Source organism: Eriocheir sinensis, chromosome 18, assembly GCF_024679095.1.
Source record: "Eriocheir sinensis breed Jianghai 21 chromosome 18, ASM2467909v1, whole genome shotgun sequence".
In the NCBI taxonomy this organism is placed as follows: Eukaryota; Metazoa; Arthropoda; class Malacostraca; order Decapoda; family Varunidae; genus Eriocheir; species Eriocheir sinensis.
The window spans coordinates 6,348,662-6,354,661 of record NC_066526.1 but is presented as its reverse complement, the minus strand read 5'-3'; positions in this window follow the sequence as shown (position 1 = coordinate 6,354,661).

Here is a 6,000-nt window from a genome sequence, read left to right as displayed (position 1 = left end):
AGAAGAAAGAAAGGAAAGAAGGAAGGAATAAAAGAAAGGAATGAATGAAGGAAGATATATAAAGAAAGAAAGGAAAAAAAACAGAAGGGAGGAAGAAAAGAAGAACAAAGCACGAGATGAAGGAAAGACGACGAACCCCCCCCACAATGGAAGGAGAAAAAAAGGTATATGGGGACAGGTATCGTGTCTGTACAGTTCCCCATATCACCTACACCCACACCTGAGCTCCCCCTCCCCTCCACTCCCTCTAACTCAACCAGTCATTCCCATCACTTCTATTTACTCCCTCCCCCTCGCATGTCTCCCGCCGCACTAACCTTCGCTCGACGCGCTGCCGAAACCTAACGACGCCTGATTAGTGGATTCCAGGGCACTAACAACACGGCCGAGGTAGTTTGCAGGTGGGGAATATGATAGGGCGATTCACACACTAATGACCAGGAGTGGCGTGAGGTGAAGGCCGTCTATCCTCGTAAAAAGGGGAGTGGCTGGTGCATCAAGGGGCTAAGTGGCGGCCAGGCGTTCATCTGGTGCTCTGGGAAGTGTGTGTGGAAAGCTATGGTAAAGGCAGAGTGTGAGTGGATGGGGCAGTGCGGGAAAGGTGTGAGAATGTTGTGGGGGGTTACAGGTGAGCAGAATGTGTGGGCCAAGGGGTTGAAGTGAATGAAGACTCAGTATTAGAGGGTGTGGGTAGACGGGGGATTTAAATAAGAAGGTATGGATAAAAAAAAGGCTGAAAAGTGATTGTGGGGTATAATGTATAATAAATCTGCTATAATGTATCCTGTGCTTAGTAAGTGTGAAGAGTAAGTAAAATTATAGTCAGACTAGAACCTGATTATTAAAACGTCGTAATAGTATTTATTAGTTATGTGGTCAGTTTTTTTTTTTCATTCCATTATTGGGACGGAGGCAGTTAGAAATGTTGGATTTCCGCAGAGGTAAGTGTACATAATACAAACTTAGTCGGAGAAAGTGACAGAAAAATAATCAACAAAACTAACTTTCCAAGCCTTGAAAATCGGGTCAAAAAAGACAAATCAGCCACGTTATTGTTGATGAAGATTTATGCGAAGTTAAAAAAAATCAGACTTGGATCGTATAAACGGTAAAAATATAATGAAGTAACGATTGCAGACAGACGCCACTCAAGGTGTATCAAATCGAGTGTCATCAGTGTTGGGGCCGCAGGACAGGTGAGTGTGGAGTCCGTGCCGCGAACACCTTGTCGTCGCGCACCTTGATGAATACTTGATGACACCTGAAGCCGGATCTGAGCCCATTACTGTTCCCATGACCCCCCCCCTCCCTCACTACACGGCCAGGTGCGTCAGGGCAAAAAGAAAGGACGCTTTTTCATGTCGCCAATTATTTTTTTCTCTCAGTCTTTCTCAGGTGCTTCTTCTTGTTAACTCTTTGCCACACGAAGACTCGCAGGCGCTCCCTATTATAAACGTTTGTACGTATTTCAGGCGTTTTTTTTTTATGGGTACCTTGTGATTAGACCGAAACAATTGGTCTCTCTCTCTCTCTCTCTCTCTCTCTCTCTCTCTCTCTCCCACCCTTCAGTTAGTCACGGAGGTTATTAATCAGTCAATCAATGGGGGGATACGCCGGGGAGCGCGTTGCCTCGCCCACCTAATGACACCAAGTCCGGGGGTCACTCCGGGCAAGTCTCCATAAAGGCTCCCTTCCCATCCTGAGTACCTCCTGACAGGATTTATCGACTTGCTCAATCCATGAACTCCGTGGCCGTCCCCTTCGTCTCCTCCACTCGGTTTGTCTCTTACAGAGACAACCCGATGAGCAGGGTCGGCTTCTGGGTAACGTGACATGTCCGTATAGCCGCAGGTAATATATGTCGAATCAGTCTCACGGAGTAGTCGCCGGTTTGATACAAAGTCATTCCAGCGATATCCCATGATTCTGTGTAGACACTTATTATCAACGGCATCAGTAAGCCTCTCCAAGTCCCTATTTAGCGTCCATGTCTCACAGGCTTAGAATAAGACAGGGAGCATAAGTGATTTGAAGATCCGGATTCTTGTCCTTCTGCACAGGTATCGACAATGCCATATACTCGTGTTGAGTGAGTCCATAACACCGTGGGCCAGGCCAATCCACCGTAGGACTTCCTGGCCAGACTCGCTGTTGTTATGAACTACGCTACCGAGGTGTGTGAAATTTTCCGAGATCTCAACGTTCTCGCCACACGCATGAACAGACTGTACTGTGTCATCCAGCAAGCCTCCAGCCACCTGTACCTTGGTCTTGGCCCAGGACACCTGAAGTCCCAAGGGCTTCGCCTCCTTGTGCAGTGCCTCGAGAGCTATCACCAGAACTTCCAGCGACTCCGCCAGGATTACTGCATCATCAGCAAAAACAAGGTCAGTGACCATGGAATTGCTAATAGATGATCCATAATGACTCAGGTCCACAACTTTGCCTAGTACCCTGTCTATACAAGTGTTGAAAAGCGATAGGGCAAGGACACAGCCCTGCCTTACTCCCGCATTCACGGAAAAGAAGACGGACAAGTCCCCCCCCCCCCCCAACACACACACACACACACACACACACACTTCACAGCACTCTCAGTCCCAGAATACAGGCCAGTCAGCAAACCAATAGTCCTCACAGGAGTCCCTCGGAGTCGCAGGAGATCCAAGAGTGCCTCAAGACTTGAGATCGACATAGGCTGCAAGCATCCCTTGTTGAAACTCACGTCGGCGCTCCACCAGTACGCGAAGCGCTATGATACGGTCAGTTGTCGACTTGCCAGGCGTGAACCCGGACTGCTCATGTCTCTTCAGCTTCAGGAACTGGCTGGGGGTCCGCATCAGCAATAGAGGGACAAGCACCTTGCCTGGCACACTGAGCAGTGTAATACCACTAGTGATAGTCTGACAAGGTTTCTGAGAAACACCAAGAGAGCCCGACTAATTTTTTCTTTGTGGCCTCTGGAAATATTTATTATGAGAGTCGAAAGCGTCTAAAAAAGAGCGTCTCATTCTTGTGCACTTTCGCTGGCTCAAGATCTTGGTTTGTGTGTTGCTTGTCAGTAGTGAACCATAAAATCAAGGCAAGTATGTGCGAGCTTCTTGAATGGCTTAATTATAATACTTGTGATATACAGCGCATCAGCCATTAAAAATCACACTCTCCGCAAGGCATCATAAGCAAAGAGTTATATCAGGCAATCTGGTTCAGTTGCAGGTGTGTCGAGGAGGTTCCTGCATACCTGTGGTCGAGGCCGCTGTGCTAATGGTAATAATTTTTCATCCGGTCTTTAGGAACGATGATGTAGGAAACACTCGTACAAGGGGCGCCGAATTACGGGTTTGTTTTTGTTTTTTGTGTATCAAAAAATCTGGAACACGTCAGTCCAGGTACTTGTGCTAAACCGAATTAAATATTGAGATGATGTGTGGTGTTTATGACCTCATGAAGTCTTATACTGAATCCGGTTTACAGTAGACAGCAAAATAGACGCACTGGAGCGGAGTTAAGTAAGTGGAGCGACGAGGCATGAGTTGTAAATGATAGTCTCCTCCTCCTCCTCCTCCTCCTCATCATCATCATCATCATCATCTTCCTCATCATCAATATCGGCGGGTTCATTCCCAAAGAAGAGGCAAGGAAGAAAGGTTGCAAGTTTTTCAGAGATTTATAATATACATATGAGCAGGGATAGTGACTTGGCGTCAGACCCGAGTCGTATCCTGTTTCGTACGACATGATACCTTTTTAGTCGTCTCTTATAACGGGAAGAGAAATAGGGGGAAAAAAGTTATTCTTAATACGCACAGCTCATGAAAAAGATGATGTGATAATGACACGCAAACGACGAGTAATGCAGCGATATTTACCGACACACGTGGAGTCTAAGGCTATGATATTGACATGCAAAAGGCGGGTAATGCAGCGATATTTACCGACACACGTGAAGTCTAAGGCTATGATATTGACATGCAAAAGACGGGTAATGCAGCGATATTTACCGACACACGTGGAGTCTAAGGCTATGATATTGACATGCAAAAGACGGGTAATGCAGCGATATTTACCGACACACGTGGAGTCTAAGGCTATGATATTGACATGCAAAAGACGAGAAATGCAGCGATATTTACCGACACACGTGGAGTCTAAGGCTATGATGTTGACATGCAAAAGACGAGAAATGCAGCGATATTTACCGACACACATGGAGTCTAAGGCTATGATATTAACATGCAAAAGACGAGAAATGCAGCGATATTTACCGACACACGTGGAGTCTAAGGCTATGATGTTGACATGCAAAAGGCGGGTAATGCAGCGATATTTACCGACACACGTGGAGTCTAAGGCTATGATGTTGACATGCAAAAGGCGGGTAATGCAGCGATATTTACCGACACACGTAGAGTCTAAGGCTATGATGTTGACATGCAAAAGGCGGGTAATGCAGCGATATTTACCGACACACGTGGAGTCTAAGGCTATGATGTTGACACGCAAAAGACGAGAAATGCAGCGATATTTACCGACACACGTGGAGTCTAAGGCTATGATGTTGACATGCAAAAGACGAGTAATGCAGCGATATTTACCGACACACGTGGAGTCTAAAGCTAAACATACTGGTAAACAGATAAATGATGCTATAATAAACATACACGCGAACTCTCCTCAGTCATGAAAATAAATGAATTGAGGAAATGTACTGCAAAACTGACCGTAGACAAACACCTATCAACACTTCACAGTCACATTATTACAACAGATCAACAAATAATAGATAATAGACCAATAAACACAAACATACGTGAACTCTCCACCACCGTTGCCAGATTGTCGTACTCAAGAGTATAATATTTACCGGTTTCTGACGCCTAACTATTGCCAAGAAGCATCAGGATCTAACTCTTTTAACGATAACTAAATGAGTTTCTTTACTGGAGCCCAGAAGACAGTTTTGGGGCAGGAAGTCGGGAAATATAATCGGCTGAGTACGAGAATCTGGCACCGTTGCGAGTCTCCACACCCACAAACACCTTTCTTCCTTACAAACGGTCGCCTGTAGCCTGAACCACTCGCTCGCTTTGCCTTACCATTTCTTGTCATTTTCACCCCCACAGCGGCGCCTCCTGCTGGATATTAGTCAGTCAGAGCAACAGGGGGTGAGGCGCGGAGGATGATAAAGAGTAGGAGATCCTTAACAGCGACCGATGACGACAGAAGACAGTCAAGGGTGTTCTGTACGTTAGTGAGATTGGTAGGAGGAAAGAGTGTGAGCGGGAGAGAGTGTGAGGGAAAGGCACGAACTCGAAGGGGGTGCGAGTGGAGGAGATGAGTGTGGAGGAAAGAAGATAGAATAAGACGAAAAATGAGACTGTACTCGTATGCTAAAAGGAATAGAAGGATGAAAAGTGATGGGCAAAAGGGGCTGGGAGGAATAGTTTGAAAAGGTCGTGGGTGGAAAGAGGACTGGGTGTGAGGGTAAGAAGCTGAAGACAAAAGGACTGGATCATGTTGGAGATATTCGTAGGATGGAAGAACAAGTGTGGCAGGAGTAGGAGTTGATGATAGTGGGTGAGTGACACACACACACACACACACACACACACACACACACACACACACACACACACACATACACAAGAAAGAGAAGGAAAGAAAGTCAGGTAAAACTTTATAACAAAGCTCACCGACAACAACAACAACAAAAATATGAGGGGTCTCGAAGGAATGAAGGAAAGGCTAAGGTTAAAACAATGCACAGGAAAAACTTATCAAAATGTGATAGTTCCCCACTCCTTTTCCTTCGCATTTGAGGTCCTAAGGTCGGTATTTTCACTCGCTTCTGCCTTTCACATCATCTATTTTCAGAGGCCGAAGAGGAGGTTAATTGGGCTTTCATGAGTACCGTTTTACCTTTCATTGTACAGAAGCTTCGTCAAACTACCACCAGGGTCATGAAACTACCCATCTAAAATACCCACGTCCTACGAAAGC